The following is a 21,568-nucleotide window of genomic DNA, read 5'->3' as shown; positions in this document are numbered from 1 at the left end:
GGAGAGAATAAAGCCCAAAAACATTACGAAAATTAAAAAAAAAGAGAGAGAGAGAGAAAAGGGGAGGGAGATATTTAATTTGAATTCATTCAGTAATTCTTCATCTATATGCTTGGCTTCTACTTACAACAATGCAAGGATGTGCAGAAACATTCCTTAAGAATTTTACATGCCATTTATACTAATCAGAATTAAAGTTCACCTGAATACTAACAGTATTTTTCTTCAGGAAGAGAAATAGCTAATAAAAACCTATTACAAGCACATGAAAGTAAACAAACCCATTTTTAGGCAACAAAATAATCTTAGAAAATCCAAAAAGTGAAACTGACTGTCATAAAACTGAGGATTTGCCTGCCACAAAACCTAACTTTCAGTTTGATTATGCTATTTAAATGACATCTATCTGCATTTTAATCCTTGCTTGAAAGTCTGCTGGCAGAATTAATAATTATGATCAAAACCTATGAAAGTCCATGCTAATGATAAGATAAAGAACTTACTCCCACCACCTACAGTGAGAAGCTAATCTTCCTCAGTGTCCTAATCTACTGACATACAGGGTTTGATCTGAAATAAGCTCTTAATAATGAACAATCTGGCTATGAATATGATTCTGCTGAGCAGAAAATTGAAGATTAAAGAAGGAGCTGTGTAGAAAAATTTCTCTCGTTCAAGGCTCCTTCTTTAGTGCATTCTCTCCCACTTTCCCCACATAGGGAAGAAAAAGCAAAACACTTTTTTGACAGTTGCTGCCACCTTAAGGACATACACTGCCAGAGCTGGTGCAAGGAGATGTCCTAAGTGTCTGACTTGCCAAGGCTTATGAAGGCACCACTTTGCATTTTTCTGAGATTAGGAAACAAAATCTGCAAGCTGACATTTCCTTCAGTGCACGGGCTCTTTAATGGAGAGATGTCTGAAAGCCAAGTGTATTCTTTTGACACGCAGTCAAGGAGCTTGGATTTGGCACTTAAGGGAGCCAGCTTCCTGCCTGCTCAGTTTAACAAAATTAATCTTCGTGTGCATGTACTTTACAAAGCACAGGGAGGCAAAACAAATTACAATTAATATTTATTTACTTCTGTTTGAAATCTGCAAGCAGAGCAGAGGCATTACTGCAGCTTAGCAGACACCTCAACGCTACAACCAACTCCCTCAGCCAGATAAGGCAGACTTGAATAAACCACTGAGGAGCAATGAATTTCATAAGTTCTGAGTTGCAGAAGCATCAGGCAACTCCATGTTTGGATGCCACAGGTATTCCATGCCTGGAATACCCTTGAGGGAAGGTAGAAATACACAGCATGGAAAATCAGGGCTATATTATTCTATCTTTAATTGAGCATCCAGACATTTCTGACAGGCGATCTTACTGATATCATCTGACCTGTGACTGAGCCCCTTCACTGGCATAGCAGATATCTAAGGACAGCTAATGCAATCCACATAAAGGAATGTCAGTCATGTACTGACTTTTGGGGTGTTTTTTTTTAACAGTTTTGATTAAACAAGTATGGCCAGAAATTTAAAGATGTAAACATGCCCCCAGCCATCCGGAACGCTAAAAAGTTCAACAAGGCTTTGAAGTATAAATACATAAATGGAAACATGTTCAGTTTAGTGATATACAAACTACGAAATTTCTGTACTTGTATCGATTTTGATGCACAAGAGAAGAAAAATAACAAACGCAGCATTTTAAAAATGAGTGTTTCATGAGATAGCCTCAATCAAAAGCAACCATGCTTTTCCAATTGAATATGGATATTTGTTTGTATGTTCATTCAATCACACACCTCTTCTCAGGAGGAAGGAGGGTTTATTTTGTCTAAATTCCTGGTTGAGCTCTCTGAGAAAAACTGTTGCTTCCACCAAAGCAAGAAAGCTTAAAATGTGGGCAAGAACACATAATGAATGGTGAAGAAAATGGTGATTTTTGTCCACTATCTGCCTGTAGCAGTACTGTCACAACAGAGCGTTGCTGGAAGCTTGATGAAGGCTCCAGGTGTCCCAAGAAGAGTAATGCCCAGGCCAGGCCCTCCTCCAGCAACCACTTCTGCACAGATTGGAAGTGAAAGTGCCACCTTGTCACTTCACCACAGAGCCAGGCAGGGCCACCAGAGTGCAGGCAGGGCAGGAGGGCAGAGCAGAGCAGGAAGAAAAGCTCACCCTGAGCAGGTGAGGCTACACAGGGCTTGGTGGCTGTGGGGCAGGCAGAGACATCCTCCTGCAGTAGGGCTCACCACTCAGTTGACCCCACAGCAAAGCAGCAGCCTGGGTGGGCCTGCTGGCAAGCAAAACTTTTCTTCATAACTTTCTCTGGTTCCCAGACCCAGGTCTAGCTATGCCATCTTTTGGCCATTTGTTTCTGATTTCTTCCTCATCTTGTTCTTCAGCCAAACTCACAGATTTCCAGAGTCCAGCCAAAAGCCCACTGGTTTGGTGTGAGGTGTCCTTCTATTATGTTGTAGCACGCTTCCAGTGACATTTCTCAGTACCAGTTACCTCACGAACCTTTGTTTACATCTCATGGTTACTGCCGAGAGGCACCACAGCCTCTTCCAGCAGCAGCTACAGGCACCAGCACAGCCCTGGTGTGCCACCTGCTCTCTGAAGAGCTGCTCTCAGCTGACCTCATCAGACAGGCTACAGGGACTTTCAGACAGGGCCGGTGGGACTCAGGTGTTCCCAAACATTGCTGATAACCACTCCGAATTTATTCTACAGTGAGAAGGAATTGTGATCACCACACTGGACACAGCAAGCTCTGAGTAGGTTTTGCTCTGGTCCAGAATTTGTATTGGAGAAGAAACATGAGAGGAAGAGGGGAACTTCAGGCCAAGGACAGCAGAAAGTGATGGAGGCTATTTGTCAAAACGAGGCCACTAATTGCCTTAATGACCCTGTGCAGCCCCAGCTGGGCCCTGCACCTGCAGGCCATTTAAGCTCAGCTCAGACCTTCTCTCTTTTCTTTAGCGTAGCAGCAGCAGCAAAAGTGGCACCATGCAGAAGGGAGCAAAGCACAAACAGGTAAGAGGCAGAAGCCTTTAAGACTCAGGGAAGCTTGCTTTGGTTTGAGTCTGGTGATGTAAGAAGGAAAGGAAGGGGACTGTTGTGGGCTCCTTAGGGGCCTGAGTGCATGGAGACCTTGAGGGGCTGTGAGATAGGTGTTACTACTTGCCTCTACTGCTGCTGTGGTTAGCTGGGAATGTTAGTGTTCTTAAGCTTCAAATTAATATCAGATATTTTGTCAGCGGTTTGATGTAGCCCTGATTTAGTTTGTTTGAAGTATTGTTGCAAAGACTTCAGAAGTATTTTATACTCAGCTTGTCTCAGTTTTGAGAGTGTTCTTAAATATCTACTGTGGACACTGGAGTGCAGTGTTTTTTCTTAAATGGTCATCTTCAAAGACTTTCAGTTTAATTAAAATCCAAAGGTGCTTTACTCTTGTGAAACTTTAGTAGGTTTGCTTTTCCAGAAGAACAATTGTTTAAAGTACAATTTGCTCAGCTGGGTAAATTTGCATAGAACTATTGCCTACTGTTGAGGCCTGCCCTTCTCCTCCTATTTGGTTTCTGTCCCACTATGACTTTTAAGTGATGTTTATTCAATATTTGCTGTAAACTTTCAGTCTTTTGTGTGGTTAAATATATCTGCAGAAGTTTTTGTTACTACTACATCTTGACTGTCAAAGGAGTCATTTCAAGCAGAGTATGTATAGAATGTTGGGGTTTTTTAGCTTCAGAAAATGTGAGATACATTTCAACCCATGGGAATTATTCCTACGGACTGTGGAGAAGTGTTTTTAAACATAGTGAAAAGTTCCACCATTCACTCTTGACAATGAGGCTAGGGTACTTGAATGTAGACTTAGTGTGGGAATATAAATAGTAGCTAGGATGTATTTTTCCATCACCTTGAACATGCAATTTAATCTGTGGTGCTCTCCAGCTATTCTGTTATCCCTGAAAATATCCTTCCCCTAAGAACTGGGCAAAGAAGGCAGGAACAGTTATCTATGAGTTGTATAGTGCTGAAGTATAGCTTAATTAAATGTGGCACCACATTTCAAAGTAGTGTCTTTTTGGTAGCTCCATCTGTTGATGGAGTGGTAGATAAAGGCAAGTGATTTCTTATCTGAAAAGACTAGGGGGCTCTTTAGGAGTCTAGGCTAGATCTGAGGTAGGGCAGCCCTGCTGCATGTGCTGAGAGGGAATAGGGAGAGTTGAGAGCAGGCTGCCTTCTGCTGTGTGCTGGTGCTCTGGGCACAGGAGTGACTGCAGGAATTCATACATTACAAACCAGTTTCAGCTGTCTTAGCTTTGTTCAAATTGATTTCCAGCTTTTCTTTCCAATGGTAAGTGGTACTACATTAGGAAGCCTTGAAACCTTGAAGTAATGTTCTGTCTGGTACAAACAAACCCCCTAGGAATACATCCATAATGACTGTTTCGGACTTGTCCTTCTCTGAGGGATTACTTGTTTTCTTGTTTGCAGCAACTTGAAAAAGTACCCAGGCTTGAAGCCTAGCCCAGGGCTTTCAGATAAGCTTTTTTAATAGTTCTCTAATTTACTGAATGCATCCTGCTAAATCATCCCCTAGTTGTTTACAAATGGAATTAATTAAAACTTGTAATAATCAGTGGAATATATAAGTATAGTATAAAGAAAAGTATAAGGAAAATAATTGTTTTAGATGACAGAACAAGAGCTGGGTACAGATCTCAGCAATGTTAGTCCACCTCCTTTCCCATTGCATTAAAACTGATCTGAGACTGTATTTCAAGTTATGCAAGTCATCAGCTAATGTGTTGTGATAATGTCCACCCACTGAAAACCTTCAGTTCTTCCAAGGAGCAACTTGGAGAAGAAAAAACAGCTTTATTTTCAAATCAAGGACAGAGTGAATTTGGAGGTTGAATTTCAAACAAGGAAATAAGTAAGGAAGAAAGTGCAAACAGGCAAGCAGTGTCAAACAGCAAGTGAATAAAAAAGCATAAGGGGAATGCCTGCCCATCAAGGAGCTCTATAGGGCATGGGAAGATCAGCATCAGTCACTCAGTACTTGCCCAGTATAATGCAAGGGATGGCCATTAAGTCAGCAGGTGAACAGGGGAACTGAAAGGCTGAGACAAGTGCAAGTCCTTTGATGCTCACTGCCCCTGCTGGGATCATGCAGATTGTCTTAAACCATTCCATGAGTAGAACAGCCAACTCAGCATGGAACTTGCTTCTGGGTCTTTACTTGAGAAATTTGGAGTGGGGAGAATGATACTTGTTTTTCTTAATTTTGAGTTATAGACGTGTAGTGTTGAAGAACACAGTACACTGTAGATTGCAAAATACAGTACACCAAAGGTGCTCTGCTATACTGCAGCTGTAGCATATATTCAGGACTAAAGTCTCAGTAAAGGATTGTATGGTTTTGTTGTAGATCTCTTAGCTTCTCTGTGCTATTTAAGACACTAAAGTGGTGTTTTTTGAGAACAAGTCAACTGTTCTAATGAGAATTAATGACAGTATTAGTAGCAATTTTGTCAATTATATTGGGTATTTAGCAAAAAGGATTGGGATACCTTAACTGATCTCTTAAGTGACCTAGCTAGACCTGTGGCTTTCCTAACTATGTTGAACAGTATGATAATAGGTATATGAACAGATCAGATTAAGGTGTTAATTCCATTAAAAACTATGGGGATATTTAGATGATATATTTTGAAAAGTAGAATATTATTTACGTGTAAGGCCAGCTTTTCTGTGTCCAACCAACATCGTTGCAATTAAATGATACCAGCTTTGGGGAATGCTGAAGGAAAACTTTTTGTTTTGCATCCACACTTGAAGTTTTGTTAAATGGCTGTGTAGATGTGTTCTGCCATATTATTCTATCCTACCTAGCACTGCTGCAGTGTAATGAAGAGGGCCCTATCTGCAAAGGTGGGTAATGCTTGTAAGCAGCTTGAAATAAAGCAGCTTAATCCAGTGTGTCAGAGTCTGTACTAAACTGCAGGCTGCCTGATTTTGGCACTGCAGGGGTGCTAAACTGTAGAAGGCAATGGTCTAGGCTTTAGCCCACATGCTATATAGATACCTATAGTGAGTATGTATAAATATAGCTATAGAATTCTTTCAATTGATTTCCAGAAATGGATGAATCTCTCAAGACTGGGTTTTGTTTGCATAAAGCATTTGATTTTGTTCTGTAGTACCTATGAACAATGAAAACATTGCCAGATGTCATTTGAAGTTTTGAACTCCAACTATTAACTTTGTCTTGTAAGACTTTAATGCAGATATAGACAAAAAAGCCTAAACTTGCGAAGCACTGATGGAAACTATATGTATAAATGTGGTGCTCAATGTTATTTGTTGATGTTGAGTCCTGGCAGTTGTGGCACGTAGTGCTTCAAGAGATGTCATTTCTGTGGCAACATTGTCCCTTGAGGAGAAGAAAACCATGAAGAAAAGTCAATGTTACTGACAGTTTGCTAGTCTATGAAACTGATTTATTTTTCCTCTAAGGAGCACAGAATTGTTCATACAATTGTGGGAAAGAAGTTTACAGGTTCTGTCTGGTAGCACTCAGGAGTAGTATTCAGGCAACTTCAAGTTGCCTGGCAAAAAAAAAAAAAAGAGAAGAGTTCTGAGCACACTTTGTAGACCAAGCTTTCAGCTTTTAGTAGGAGGAGAAAGAAATGCAGGGGAGAGACAGCAGTCTGGGCAATGTTTTTCATGATGTTATTTGTGTGCAAGCTAGAGTAGCTTAAAAGCCAGCACTTTGACATGGAAGGAAACAGTTGAGATTTGTTTGTTGTTACTAGGAGAAAAAGTATTGCTCTAATTATGCAAGCATTTGCAAATACTATTTGGAAGATGTCAGAATAGAATTTGAATCACTGGAGCTATTAACTGTAGTGCCAAGCAGTTTTCCTTACAGATGCTTGCACTACAAAGCTAACCCAGAAGTCCTTTATTGAAAGCTGGGGCTGTTTGGAGAATATCAAATCAGATTAGACCAGAATGGGTGTAGGATCCTTATTTGAACAAATAGGAAATGTCTGTCTGCAGATGTTGGCTACTGAAATTGTATCATTTCTATGTCTTCACAGACAAAATACTTTCTTTCTGCTTTCTTGCAGGGTCTGGTATTCTTCAGAATATCAGCACCAATTTCAGCAGTACCAGCTCTTACTCTCTGTTGAAGTACTAAACGTATTTCTCCTTTCAAGCAGGTTGTGGCTTATGAAGTGATACACTTAATTTAGATCAAACATCGTAATCATCAGTGATATAATTTTGAGGATAGTTTCTAGTCCAGGCAACCTGCTGTGCTCCACCTTCTTGACCCTGTGCAGCTAAGCCTTGAATTGCCTTCTAAATATCCCACTGATGTCAAATGTTCTAGCTGCAGTGTTTTCAATGAAATGTATTTATAGCAGTGCTTTCCCTGGATGTGCTGAGAGTGCTGTGATCTAATTTCTTTATTGTAGGGTTATATGCAGCTTCAGACATAAGAAGAATAAAATCTCCAAGTGTTTCTATAACAAAACAGATGGATTACAGAAGATGAGTTGCAGAAACTTGTCTTGCATACACTGTTTTTCATAGTTCAGAAACTGAAATTGAGTTCTGTAAATGTTTTTATAGTCCAAGAACATTAACTTTAGGAATATTCCGAACCTGAGGTTAAGAGTTGTAGGGTGCCAGGAGCCTGGACAAAGCAACAACTAGTAGTGATATTTTAGATTCCTGCAAAAGAGTCATGTTTCTGGTTTGATCCTGCTCATTTTGTATTTTTGTCACAATTGCATGAATGAAACACTTTGCTCCCCACCTTTTTTTGTTGGATAGATAATGCTGAATGTAAGTCTGCAGTAAGGGAAGACACAATCAGAATGCTGCAAACTGCCTTGATTCTGCAAGTAACTACATAAGACCACAAGAAATTGCTAGCTGAGACAGTGACTTACAAGGCTGTTTCACACTGTTTCCTAGGCAATCTTTACTCATCTGGAAAATAACTGCTTGTGAATGCACTGTGCAGACTTCTGGGTTACTCTCATAGATGTCACTGTTATGAGTGCTCTCAGATACTGTTGTTGCTCTCTATATTCAGACTAACTTGAGTCAGATGCTATCTCGTGAATGGAGTTAAAGCCATACAAAATAACCAAAAGATTAGGCACCTGTAGTAGTATCATTTGATGTATTGGAAAAACAGAAATAAAGGCTAGGAAGATTTCCATGTTGGGTGGAGTAAGATACCATGCATATGGAAGAAAATCCTGTGTACAGCATTTATCTCCAACACGGGGTATGAACTGTTTGAAGACTATCATAAATGATTAATAGATCTTGATCCTAGATTCTTGATGTCAAAAGATAAAACTCATTCTGCATTATAAATCTTTCATACACTTAATAACGTATGAGTTAAGGTTTTAAGCAACATTTTATTCAAATGTTAACCCTTTGGCATGGCTGGATTTTAGAAAAAGATTCTCTCCTGTTTTCCTTCTTGTTTGTATCACCTCTGGTAGAGAAGCTGCTTGATCACCTTTGTATCTTGTGTTGCATGAGTCTCATTGGCTTTTCTTATACTTTCCAATCTGCATATGTGATAGATGTATTTGGCCAGAAGTGCTGTTGGAGGAAAACAACTTTAGATGAGCAGATGATGTAACAGTTTCACTTCCTTGACTTCAGTGAAGTAGTGTAGATTTGAAGCAGTTAAATCTGTGTATGTTGATGTGCTTATCCAGGACTATCAGGCTACCTAAGTTAACAATAAAAATAATATCAATTTGTTATAGGATAACAGAAGAATGTGGCTAGTGGTCACCATGTGCCATTGTGTGTATCGTGGCTGCTCCTGTGGCAGTAGTAATTAAAGAAAGTGGCAGGAATTGTTTAGCTTCTCTGATTGTGACAGCTCTTCAGGTTTGTGTAAAATCACTCTGGACATTGACATATGAAGGCTATATTCAGTGCCCTTCATGTGATTAGGTTGCCAGATGTTCAGGTTTTTGAACATATTTGTGATAATATACATCCCAAATGAATCTAGCTTTCTATATACTTGTACACTGGAAAACAGGATTTTTCTTCAGGTACCCTGAGCTGGAAATAAGTGAAGACTTGTAGATGAGATGAGACTTTTTCAAGGATTAATGTGGCAGCACAATTTTAAATGTACTCTGAATTTTTTGGCTAATAGCTGATACTTTTCTTAATGATTAGTTTTAAAATCCATCATTTAATTATTAGCTTGAAGGACACTGCAAATGAATACCATAGGTACCACATTTACATGTTTAATTGGATTAGTCTCCTGACTTTCAGATTCTAGTAATTAATTTGTCTGGACATTTTTTTCCAGATAGCTAAATGATTAATCTTTTGTATTTCAGTGCATGGATTCACATCATACATCTTTGCTTTGAAGTATTAATAGTTCCTCATCAATATAATTCTGCTGTTGCTACATGACCTATTGCTAGAACAAACATTGAAATAAGTAGAAGTTATTACTTAACATAACTATGCTTTAATTTTATGAATAAGTGAATACATTATATAAATGTTCATCAAATTATGAAATAGTTTGAGAATGTAATGCCTAATGTTGTGTGAGCAGAGTCAGTAAACAAACATTTTCTATATTCAATTTTATTCATGTTTGATAACTATCATAACTATTTGGGCAAAATGAGTGGTTGTCATCATCATATGTTGAAAACTGACCTTTTTCAAAGTTTAACAGCCTGTGTCTCCCATTTACTTGCATGGTTTTGTATGCTTATAATGCATCTTACACAATGAATCCTTGATTCATTTGACTTCTGGCATGACAGCATCTCAATCTGCCATTTCCATTACTAATAAATACTGATATGTCTTCAGAACCTTCTATAACTTAGGCTTCTGATCAACCATGATGCTTGTCAACTTGGTGCTGTGGTTGGAAACTAGCAGGTAGCAGGCAGGTCATCTTTAGAAGACCAAGCAGCTGCTGTTAATTACATATCTACTGTGAGTCTTACAGGGGCAGCTTCTTAAAAAAAAAAAAACACCTTTATTTTTAAACTGAAACCTTACTGCATGAAAATATTGGTGCTTTTAACTATAGGAACTGCACTGATGTGAACTCCCAAATGCTGTTACCCTATCCGTAAAGCTATGAATTATAGCAAAGCCATCAGTATGTGACTGTTGTATTACTGTATTACTATTACTGTAGCTTGTTTTTATTTAGTTTATTTATGTTAGTTTTTCACTAATAGTGTATACTTAGGATATAGTCATCCAAAATAACACTTGGCACCTTCAGTGGAGGTTCCAGTTTTACCTCTCCAAGTCTCTTCCAGGTCCTTAGTGTCTCCACATGACTAAACTACATGACTAAAACAAAAGTGAAATCAAAAGCACATGTATTAGGAGTATATATTCAACAGACTAAATACTTTTCTGGTAAATATTAGGTTTCTTTTTCTAGTTGTTCTTTTTTACATTTATTATTGGTGAACAGGAGACTAAAATACTGGTGGTGTGTGAGAACGGTTTGTTTTAATAGCGACAGAAAGGAAGATATTAGAACCCAAGGTAAAGAACTTGAAAAATTACATCTCTTCAGACATGTTGAGGCCATAAGCTTTCCTAGCCAGATCTTAATCCTTTATTTAAAAAAAAAAAAAACCACCCCAACATAAACCAAATGTTAGACAGTCCCTCTGGCAAAAGGCCAAAGCTGAACTGTTAAAAGAATATGAAAAATCCTGTTACACAGGTTTCATGGGACTTCAGGCTTCAACTCTTAATATATTGCTATTTCCAAGTTCATTTCCTTAGGGGAGGGCTCTAGTGTCTTTACCAGTAGAAAATGCCTGTTTCTAAAAAGATTTGCAATGGATTTGATTCTCCACAATCATAACTGAACAAGATAATCCCTACAGGATATTTCAGGGCAAGAGCCATGACAGCACACCCAAGAGCAGTGACTAACAGAAAATTCAACCGATATTAATAATCTCTTATTGCAGCATTACTATCTTATTCCACTTGCATGGAAGTGAGGCAATGAATCTGTATAAAGCAGTGCCAGCAGGGTATACAGAGATCCCTTTTTAATGATTTATCACTGAGCAGGCCTATTAAGATTACTTATTGTTGTGCAAGTTCTTTCCTTTCTTCTCTTGCCTCTATAGCTGAACCTGTCAGATCACACTGGCCCTTTCTTCTCCCAAGTGGCACATATTATTTCAGTTAAACACATCTGGAGTTGTTTTGTAAATGGAGACACTGGTGTAACATGAGTGAAACTGCTCCGTACCCCAAACTTCACTAAGGTGGAGTTTGAAGCAGAGAGGAGGCACAGCTGTGATGCTCTCATCCTCCTTAGCAGAAGTAATCCTGGGAAGGTCTGCCCATAAGGGGAGCTCTAACAAGTTTCTATAAGTCACTTGCAGCCATTTCTGCTGGGTAAAGCATGAAGTGTGTGAGCATCAGAGTGATGATTACACTAATTGTACAGGAAAAAGCTGTGACCTCATCCTGAGTGTCTGTGTTCAAGCTTTAATTTTGTTTATTGCATTTTTTTATGGTGTCCCTTTTATTGCAGTAATGCACAATGGAAGCTGTGCTATGACTTGAGAAATCTGATTATTGTGGCTTATTGATAGAAATCATAAGTAGTCATGCTTGGGCTTAATGCTTCTGGGTTCAGAAAATGTATTCTAATTGATTTAATTTCCTAATTCCTCACAGATTCTGGAGGACTGTTAGATATTTCAGGAAATACCTATTTAAATAATTGTTTCTAAGCAACAAAGAATAGAAAGCAGCTGTCAACTCCTTGAGATTTGGCATTGCTCAAGCAGGAGTCTTGATGACCTCTTCAACAGCTGGGCATGGGCTAGGTAGAGCAGGAAAGCTGTAGGCTGAATGTCATTTATGAAGCGAATGAATTGGCACTTGTTGATGACACACAAGCCCTCATTAACTTTAAAGAATGAGCGAATGATTTGAATATATTACTCCTTTGTTTTTCTCTTCAGGAGGGCAAGCTGATCCTATGTGGATGTGAGAGTGAAACTACATTGGGATCCTGAAGTAATATTGCTCTGTTAGTTATCTAGTGATGCTTATTGGCTTGGGCACAATGCCATGTGATGTGGCTGTGTTGCTTCCTATTTAGGAAGCTTAGATCACTTGGCATGCTACCTGGGGAATCTGGTACACTCATGTAGATGTTAAGAGCTGCTTAAAATGCATAAGAGGAGAAGATCAGCATTCAATTCTCCCAGCCCAGACTAGTGTTGTTTCAGTATTTCCTTCATTGCTTTATTGGCATTCATTTCTGGGTATTACATAGCTCTGCTGGGATAATCGAAAGGGGAAAAAAAAAAAATATGCTGCAATAAATACTACTTGCTTGAAAAAGATGATGGAATTGTGTTGTTACTCAAGTCCCTGTGTTTTGGGCATGTTTGATATACCACAAAATCAGGAGTGCAAAAACTTAGAAAATATTAAATGATTAAAAGGATGTCTCAGCCTGGAATTTGTCTTGTACCAGCTGGAGGGAGGCATAGATACTCTCCCTGCACTCTCTCCCAGGCAGGCAGCTTGGTTCACTTCCTCATGCCTACATGAGTAATGGAGGAAGTTCAAAAGAGGTCCACTAAGGACTCAGGTTGCCCTTGGTTACAATTACAGGTAGATGAATTAAAAAAAAATTCTAGCTCAATGTATTTATGGCATCTTGATACTGTGCTCTCTGCTCCTTGTGTCTTCCAAATCTTGTATGCTGCAGTGCACTGACAAAACCAAACTTTATTACCGTCAGCACTTCAGAATCAATATCATTGCAGAAGAGCAAGCTGGATTCCCTTGAGCCTCACGAATCAGAACTTAAATTGTCAATTGGGTTATGATCCTGCATCCTTTGTGGTGGATGATGCCTGATAATGACAAGGGAAGAGTACAGCTTGATTTATAATTACCAAAATGAATGAGCTTGCTGTGCTGACAGATCAGAAATGTAATTCTGACCTGAAATGAGAGAGTATGACTGTGTGACTAAGCCTCTTAAACAGAACTTTTTCTCTTGTGAATTGCCTTTCACAAACAATGCATTTGTTTACTTGCTGATAAGATTTGTAACCTGAATCAATATTACTCCAGCCTTTGCTCAATGCAAGGATGTAGATACTAGTTGCAACAGTGAATCACTTGCATGCTCAGAGCTCAAATAATATAAATTAAGAGAATCTGTGACCTTCACCATCTCAAACCTAGTCCTACTCAGTTAGGAGAGAATTGCATTTTGACAACTGTATGACCATCTGTCTGAAATGAGTGACGTGAGCTCCCTGTGCAGTCACTAAAGTTTAGTTCCTAGGCTACTATCAAAACCATCACTGTTGAGCACTTCATTTCCCAGCCTCGGGAGATGGGAATTACTGCAAATGGGCACTGAGCCCAGCCTTGCTCCTGCAAATGGGTTATGCAAAACCCTTGAAGGGCTGAGTCCTTGGCAAAGGAAGGAGGGACCTGCAGTATGGTATTATTAACCAAGAAATCCTCTGCTGAATAGTGCAGAAATCGAGGACTTTGGTCAGTGTAATGTCACATCTATAATGTTCTTTCTGCATATATACCGCTCAGTCTGTCTATGTGCTTTTTGTTGTACAGCCTTGGAAAAGTGTACTTTTTCATTTATTGTCTTTTCCTATACAATGTACCTGTCTCAGGTTAGATATGATTTCATAATTGGTTTATAACCAGATTTGAGAATTGTTGCATTTAGGCTGCACACATTACACCGTTCCTTGTTTAGAGAAGATTAAACAACACTGAAAAAAGTATTTCCCCTTTTGCAGAATTCATCACACACACAGCTCAGAGTTGTATAGGATACAAGAGAAATTTCCTTTTGTCTTTGTGTCTCCACAAGATTTTTGTTGAATAATTTCTCCAAAACAGTGTCGCTGTGCTGTAATTTGCGCACATAGCTGAGCTCTTACAAGAACACTGTCTCTTCCCTAATGTGTGCAGAAAGCTATATACTTCACACTTACAGTTAAGGTTCTGTGCTGGTATTTTCACACATCATTAATGCAGGTAGGAGAACTGAAACCTTGAATGACAATGCTGTTCTCTTCTGTCCCTGTAAGCCCACAAGCTGCATGCAGTTATGAACACAAAAAGGCAAGAGCAATAATACACTGGAGAGCTGGAAACTGCAAAGACTGAGAACTTTATTATATAAAGAGAGAAAATGAGTCTTCTGCTGTAAGCCTTAATACAGACCAGATTCATCCTATAAGAAAAGAACTATCACTAATATGGGTTTCATTCCTTATTCCTTAGAGCTGGGTTATGAAGAAAGCTTACAATATAAGTCTATAAATAAGGAATGTTCTTTCTATCTGTATGCATTTGCTAGTATTATTTTACAGCTTAATTCAGAAAATGTTTTCCTAATGAGGAAAAACATGGAATGAGGAAAAGTGTATGCAGAACATTGGGTCGCTTTGCTGGACTTACCAGTGAGGTTGTGCCTGAAGAGTTAACCATGGCATAACTCACACAGGGATGAAGCAGGAGAAAATTCCTTAGGATACCCTTGCGGAGTGTATTCTCCTAGCTTTTACTTTATACATCCTGCTGAAAACTACAGTATGAAAATTGAGAGAGGACTGCAAAACCAAGTAGACAATGTCCATCTAATCTGAGATGCCTTTCTTCCAAGGTTTTCATATCTGGCATGGATCAAGAGAATGAGGCAGTCAGAGGCTTGTTTCCATTGCAAGTAATGTTTGATCATTACCTAGGTGTTGCTTCTCACTTGAATCCTCGCTGCATGTGAAAATCCTTGCCTGATGGAGCTTCAAATAGAGCTTGACTTTCTAATGTGAGGGGTGCAGTGTACAAATCTAGTGACTGCAAACTGTTCATTACTATCCAGGCACTGTCAGTAGCCCCAGTACTATTTTGCAGTGGTTGTTTTCCCTGAGATGAGGTTAGCTTGTTGGAACTAGCTTCATTTGATGTTCAGGTGATGCCATAGGCCCAAAGAACTACACTCAAGGCTTTAACTGTAGTTCCTAACCTAAGAACAAATTTAAAGTTTTATTGGGTATTAGTGTTGGCAGTCTTTAGGAAAAAGAAACCTTACTGTATTTCATAGGCAAATTTAATTGCAGCATAATACAAAATTATATAATCATAGATAATTCAATTATTTGGAGACCTCAAACCTTTTTGAATTTAATATTTAGCCTGGCTCCTCGGTGTTCAGGTCTAACCTTTCAGGCAATATGAAGGTAACTTGCAAAAAATTTGGAAAGATATTTAAAATTGTTTGCCTTGCACTCCAGGTGGCAACATCAACAGAACTGTTGGGAGTATAGCAGAGCTTAGATTTAACCTGCCTTTATCCAGACTTTATCATCTGGACTTCAGATTCTGAGGTCCAAATAGCACGAAATAACTTGTGGGAGTATTATCTCCCAAGGCTAAACTCGATTGGAGGGCTACGTGAGAAGTCATCTTGACAATAGCCGTAGTAATGAATCCCATTCTTATGTGGTAATGTTTTGAATCTTTATTCAGAGAGCCCACCCTGATGGGGTATTCTATGTATACAGCCTTTTAAGTGTTTTTAGCTGATCTTTATTTTTTTTTTAAAAGAACCCTGCACTCTGTATTGCTGTGCGTATTATGTTTGGTCAATGCTTTCCTCGTGCTTGGACAGCAGAAATTGTATTTTTGTCATTTTATTATTGTAATCAGCTATGCTGTTAGAATGTAATACCAAACAGTGTTGTGCTATAACTTATGTTTAATGGGACACTATTGTTAATGGTTTTAAATTAATTTATTGCTGGTGAAAAGTGTTAGGCTGGCAATACCAGATCATAATGCAAGCCTTGCTCAGTTTACCCCCTCATTACTACTGAAATCCTGATGAATAATAATTGAAAATATAGTGAGCAGTGCTCTTATTGGGGCCCGTTATTCCCAATCTGGCTGATGAAAAGTTTATAGCGAACAACAGAAGGGATTTCCAGAGTTCTGTTCAGCATTCATTAAGTAGTGTTAAATCAAGATGCCTGTGTAGCATAGGTGAATGATGTCTGTCTTCTGTTGTGCTATGTGCTTTGCAATTCTGTTTTCTTTACTGCAAAGAATTAATGAAGCCATGCTATAGGTGCATTTAAGAGGAGAGGTTGGTAGATACGTGGAAGAGGTCTGAATGGGCATTTGAAGAGTAAAATCAGATGGTTTAAAAACTGTATGTGTACATAAAATGTTCCTTAGTAACAGCAAATAAAGTGAGCTTCTGGCAGGGTTCTCAGTTCAGTTTGTTGCCCGTATGCAATTTGTCAATGTGGACAATCTCCTCAGGGAAAAGGTGATGATTTTTAAAGTGTATAAATAACACTGCAGGTCTCTCAAATATGAAGATATGGATGGCTTGGTAAGCTAGGGACTGGCAAATGAGATTTTTCAACATGGTCAAACCTAAATATGTCCAGAATCAAGATGATGATGATAATACAGTATAGACTGTTCTGGGCAGCAGACAATAGAAAGCAAGGCTGGCCACTAGTAGGTAACCAGTTGGAAGACAAACCTGTCAGAGATGCTGTGGCTTAAAGGGCTATTCTAATTCCTGACTTCTTAGTAGGGGAATTCATTTTTGTGCTGTCAGCAATGCTGTTGCACTGATAGTCTGGAAAGCGTAGCTCTTAAAGAGTTGCTGAAAATATTCCTTGCAATGCAAGCGTGCTCTCTGCTTACTTTGTTAAAGAGAGAACTTCAGAAGTGAACTTATCATGGTTTGTATGTATCCACGTGGGAGGTGGTAATGAATACCGTGGAGCTTTCTGCCCTAAGTAATGAAATCCTTTGGTTCAGGCTGGAAATTTTTTAGATGAATTATTCTTTTGGGTTTTTTATACTTGTAATAATAACCTTTGGAAGAACATTCCATGTTTTGTAGATTTGACATCCGCAGAAAATGTAGAGGCTAGATTTAGCTTTAATACATTGCACTTCTTCAAGAAGGAAATAAATGATTACTCTGATTTGTCTGGCTCAGATGTTCAGAAGCAATGCCCATTTGTGGATTTGCAATTAAAAGACTCCTGATTTTGCTGTGGATAAAAGAACTACTTAACTACAATTATGAAAACAAAACTGAAAAGAGGGAGAACGCCTGAGTTTAAATGGAAATCTTGATATCACCAGTGTATGAAAAATGAGGTAGTTGAACTTCATTCCTAACTGGTAAGACTATTAACACTGCTATTTTAGTTAATGTTTAGCCAACACATTCATGTGATTTTTGTGTACATCTATCTACTCTGTAAAGTTGATCCCTGACCTCCAGTAATTTTTTTTGAGCCTTTTAATGTATTTGTCAATAACTTTCCAGCACTGGGATTCTCAGGAGCTAATGAGATATTCCATGCACACTCCTGTTCAATGCCATAATGCCTCCAGTTATGCAAACCAAAAGTGCTCATTTGACTCTAATTAACTATTAAATAGTCCACTTCAGTTTTTTCTAATCTTCTTGCTGTGTTCCTGCTGTTTCTTATGCCCTCAGTTTTCAAAGAAAATGTACTGATATCCACTTATTTCTGCATAACCGTAAACAGTTTTTAATCAAATTGTCATCATGCATCAAAATTCCACTTATTTCACATGAACAAAACCAACCATTAACCACTTGCTGAAGGTTGTTCCCACCCACCCAGCCAATGTCTATTGGCTTCATGGGACCATTTAATAAAACCAACAACCGTATGATTGGAAACAAGCTTCCAAAATTCTTGTGCAACTCCTTAACAGATCCTGTTGCCATTTAAGTCAGTTTTGCTCTTTCCAGTGTGAGCAGAATGAGTCCTTGTGGGCAACATGTCTATCTTGTATCAAGTACCTGGATGTATTTGTCTCTGAGAGCAAAGATGTGCAAACTGCTACAAAAGATCACTTCACAGTGCTCTAAATCCCAGAGGAAACATGATGCAAATTCTTTCAACAACTCTCTTTAAGAAAAGCTCAGAGTGAATACTTGCTGTTCTAATGGTTTAATTAAGGTGAAAGATTAGCATGGTTTGTAGAATACTTTTTCTGTCTTTTAGAAAGAATAGTGAGCTAGTAAAAATCGTTAATCTGCTGAGTGTGAATAGATGTTGAGATCAGAGCACAGTGCCTGGCATCTGCACAGTGAATTATTTGTGGCAAGTATTTTTTCCTTCAAATGTCAGTTGGTTCTGTGTACAACTAAATTCTTCAAGAATTGTTTCCTTCATCTGATAAAATAGACTGCCACAGCTGTTCAATCAGGGATTTACACTGCAAGCCAGAAAAGCACATCAGCACATTTAGAGATAGTTCGTTTCGTGGCCATCAACTGAACTGACTATGTACATGTGTAAAGTTAAACTCCTGCCTTTCTGGATCAGAGCCTTAACAACACTCAGAAAAGTCTCTGCTCCATGACTATACTTTTATTAAGCAGAAAGTAACTTAAGCCCTTTGAACACACAGTATTTCACTTTCCTCAGAGAGCAAGCAACAAGATGAAACTTACATGTGCCAGTAGAAAAGTTACTTTATTTCTTAGTTCTGCTTATGAAAGACAATTTCTTTTAATGTTTGAAAATTTTAGATTATTGTGGTATTCAGTGGGAAAAGTGGAAGGACTGTCTGACTTCTAGCCATCCTGTTGCCTCCAGGGAATCCAATGAGGCAAACAGGAATCTTGTTCAGTGCCTAGGGGAAGCTGGCCATCTGGGAGAAGGATGCCCAGCCTGAGCACGGGCCATCAGAAGCATAAAGCAGAAGGGGAGAGAATGCCTTAAGGTTTGACTGCCCTTTGGCAGCAGATGGCACAGGAAAAGGCAGGGACAGAGCTACTGCTTCACCTTGTTCTTCCTCTGTTTGTTTCCTCTGGACCCAATACAGCAAAGACCAGGTGCTGGGACAAGTTCTGTATTCCTTTGCTGCACACTGCAAAAAGATGAGATGCTGACCCAGGATTTTAAATGTCTGTATTGGATTTAGGAGATTAGAGATGCAGGCTGGGGAAAGGATATAAATCCTTCTGAGGATCTATTTGAAAACACTACTAAACCCAAAGCAGTGAAAAGCCAAAACATTTTATCGGAGGTATTTCTTTTTTGTGAAAAGCCTTACAGTATCTTTACCTGATAAGGGACAGATGCTTCAGATTCAAATGTACTGAAACTTGGAAAGAGAATGTGATGACCTGTTTGAAGAACTTGCATTTCTTGTTGACTCACAACTTAGTCCTTTCCAATTTTTATTTACAAGAATTCCAACAAAGTTGTTAGCTGTTTTGCCAAAGTAAAGTGGCATTTGTGAGTCTATACCAAAATCTCTAATCTTTTCCAGCATTCTTCAATTCTGTATGAAAATTGACTGAGTTTTCTAAGGGAATAATTGCCTTATGCTACTCATGTTTATAATCCCAGATTTAAGGTTTCTTCAGAGGAACTAATTTTTAACCTGTCAAGGATAATAAATAAATAAAACTATTATTTAATGAACACCTGGCAAGTTCCTAGTGAAAGATGATGTGTAAAAATAGCTGTTTATTGATTTTTTTCAATTAATTGAAACAAAACAAAGCACTCCTCTGGAGCAGTATGATATTTCACTAGATCTGATTCTATCTGAATGCTTATACTGAATAAATTATTAATCCTAAAGCTTCCACAGAAAACAGTTCACAACATTCTTTTTGCCCAAGCTACTCATGGCAGGGGAGATAGGAGAGGTCTTCCAAAGCTCTACCTTTTTGTCTCGCAGAATAAATTTCACTCTTAAGACTTGGAGAGATTGTAATTTTTCCCGCATTTTATCACTTTAAACATATCCTAAAAACATTTCTGTATTTCTGTAACTCTTACTTTGCCTAATTAAGCAAATGCTCCTGCAGAAAATTGAGTGCTCCTGCTGAGAAAATAAGCATACAATATAGTGTTAAGCAATTGAGTATGTGCAGAAGTGGTCACAACAGCAGTTCATAGGAATTGCATGTCCTTGCAGGATTTTGCTGTAAGGCAGTGTTCTTTAAATTTTCCTGGCACTTAAAATGCCCACTTATTGTAACAAGATTTTATAATATGAAATCATTCATTTGTTCCTGAGACTAACTGGGAAGGCTTTGGGCTGCAGCTAATGAATTGCTCCAGGCCCCAAAGCAGCATTTTAAAGCAGCATTTTAAATTAGTTGACTACACTCAGGTATTCACACTTTCTGATTCTTATGCTGCATTTTCACTGCAAGAAACACAGTATTCCTCTGAGACCAACAATGCCTTCAAACCCTGCTGCTGTTGTCACTAAGCCTTGCTGCTAAGAGGTTAATTATGTTCCTCTTCAGGCTGGTTTGTGCTTGTAGACTTGTATCTTAGTACAAGGTGAGCATTGTGTAGGCATTCCCTGGACTGCTCCCTATCTTATCTAGTCCCTCCTGAGAAGGCTTGAAGTGGCTTATATGCCATGCCAGGGAAGCAGACAGTGTTCGTGCCCTGTTGAGAGCGTGAAATCCTCAGCTGAGTATACACATGCTTGGGCCAGCCCTGTCTGGTTTTGCCAGTCAACTAATTTTGCTTTTTATCTTACAAGATGTGAACCATGGAGTTAAGGACCTTTTGCTGATTGTAATCTTCCTCTAGGCACAGAGCCTAAAAATTGTCAAATCAAGCATATCATTTGGTTTCAGCTGCCTTGGAGAAGCATAGGAGAGGAAATCGAGCATTTCAGTTGTGTCATTTGTAGCCACAATGGCTGCAGAGTTTGAAGTCAGAGGCTTGGGTAAAAATCCATATACAATTATATCTGCTGGTCATAGGTAGCGTGTATATTTGATATGCACTGCACAGAGCCTGTGGACATTGTGCTATTTCAAATATCCTACTCAGAATCTATAATTATCCATTTTCATAACAAAACTCTAATAGCCATGTTTTCCCTTTTGTGTTTTCTCAGGAGTATGAATACTTACGGTGACACTATGAAAGAATGTTCCATTTTTGCATATTTTGGTCAGTTGTAAACCAAATCAATTATTCCAAATTGTTCTGAGTAGATCCTAATTTTGTTTCCCACTTGTCAAGCACATCAATCAGATGTGAAATTTTGGAATGTATTTTCCTTTCTGGTGAGCTGTTTTGCAATTACCCTTACTTTAAAGAGCGAATTTCTGTACTGAAAATGGCTGTACATGCTAGTGGCTAATGCCTTCCTGTCAGTAAAGAGAAATTATCTTATTTTCACCCATTATTCAATTTTAACATACAAATTCTTTGGGTTATAGCGTACTGTATATAAAAAGGACACATGGTAATTTACTCTACAAAGAGCTTGTGCTGTTCTGCAAAGCTAGACTGGATTTTTTTTTCAGTGTTAGTTTTTAACGTTCAGGAGGGCAGGCATTCCAGAAGTAGAAACTACAAAAGGCATTGCATTATATTTCCATGTGAAACCTGAATGCAATAGAAATATGTCAATTAAGACACTT

General features: G+C 38.6%; 1 protein-coding gene across 1 annotated transcript in view; it reads left to right on the top strand.

The window, feature by feature from the left end:
• The first annotated feature begins 1,342 nt into the window (after positions 1 to 1,342).
• RAG2 (recombination activating 2) overlaps positions 1,343 to 21,568 on the top strand; it is a 136,785-nt gene continuing 116,559 nt past the window's right edge. The window contains exons 1-2 of the mRNA XM_031593355.2: positions 1,343 to 2,774; positions 2,980 to 3,033. The gene's annotated coding sequence lies outside the window, so the exon portion shown is untranslated. The remainder of the gene's footprint in view (positions 2,775 to 2,979; positions 3,034 to 21,568) is intronic.

The sequence above is a fragment of the Phasianus colchicus genome, chromosome 5 (genome assembly GCF_987193195.1).
Source record: "Phasianus colchicus chromosome 5, bPhaCol1.hap1.1, whole genome shotgun sequence".
NCBI classification, from domain to species: Eukaryota; Metazoa; Chordata; class Aves; order Galliformes; family Phasianidae; genus Phasianus; species Phasianus colchicus.
This window is presented reverse-complemented; position numbering and strand designations above follow the sequence as displayed.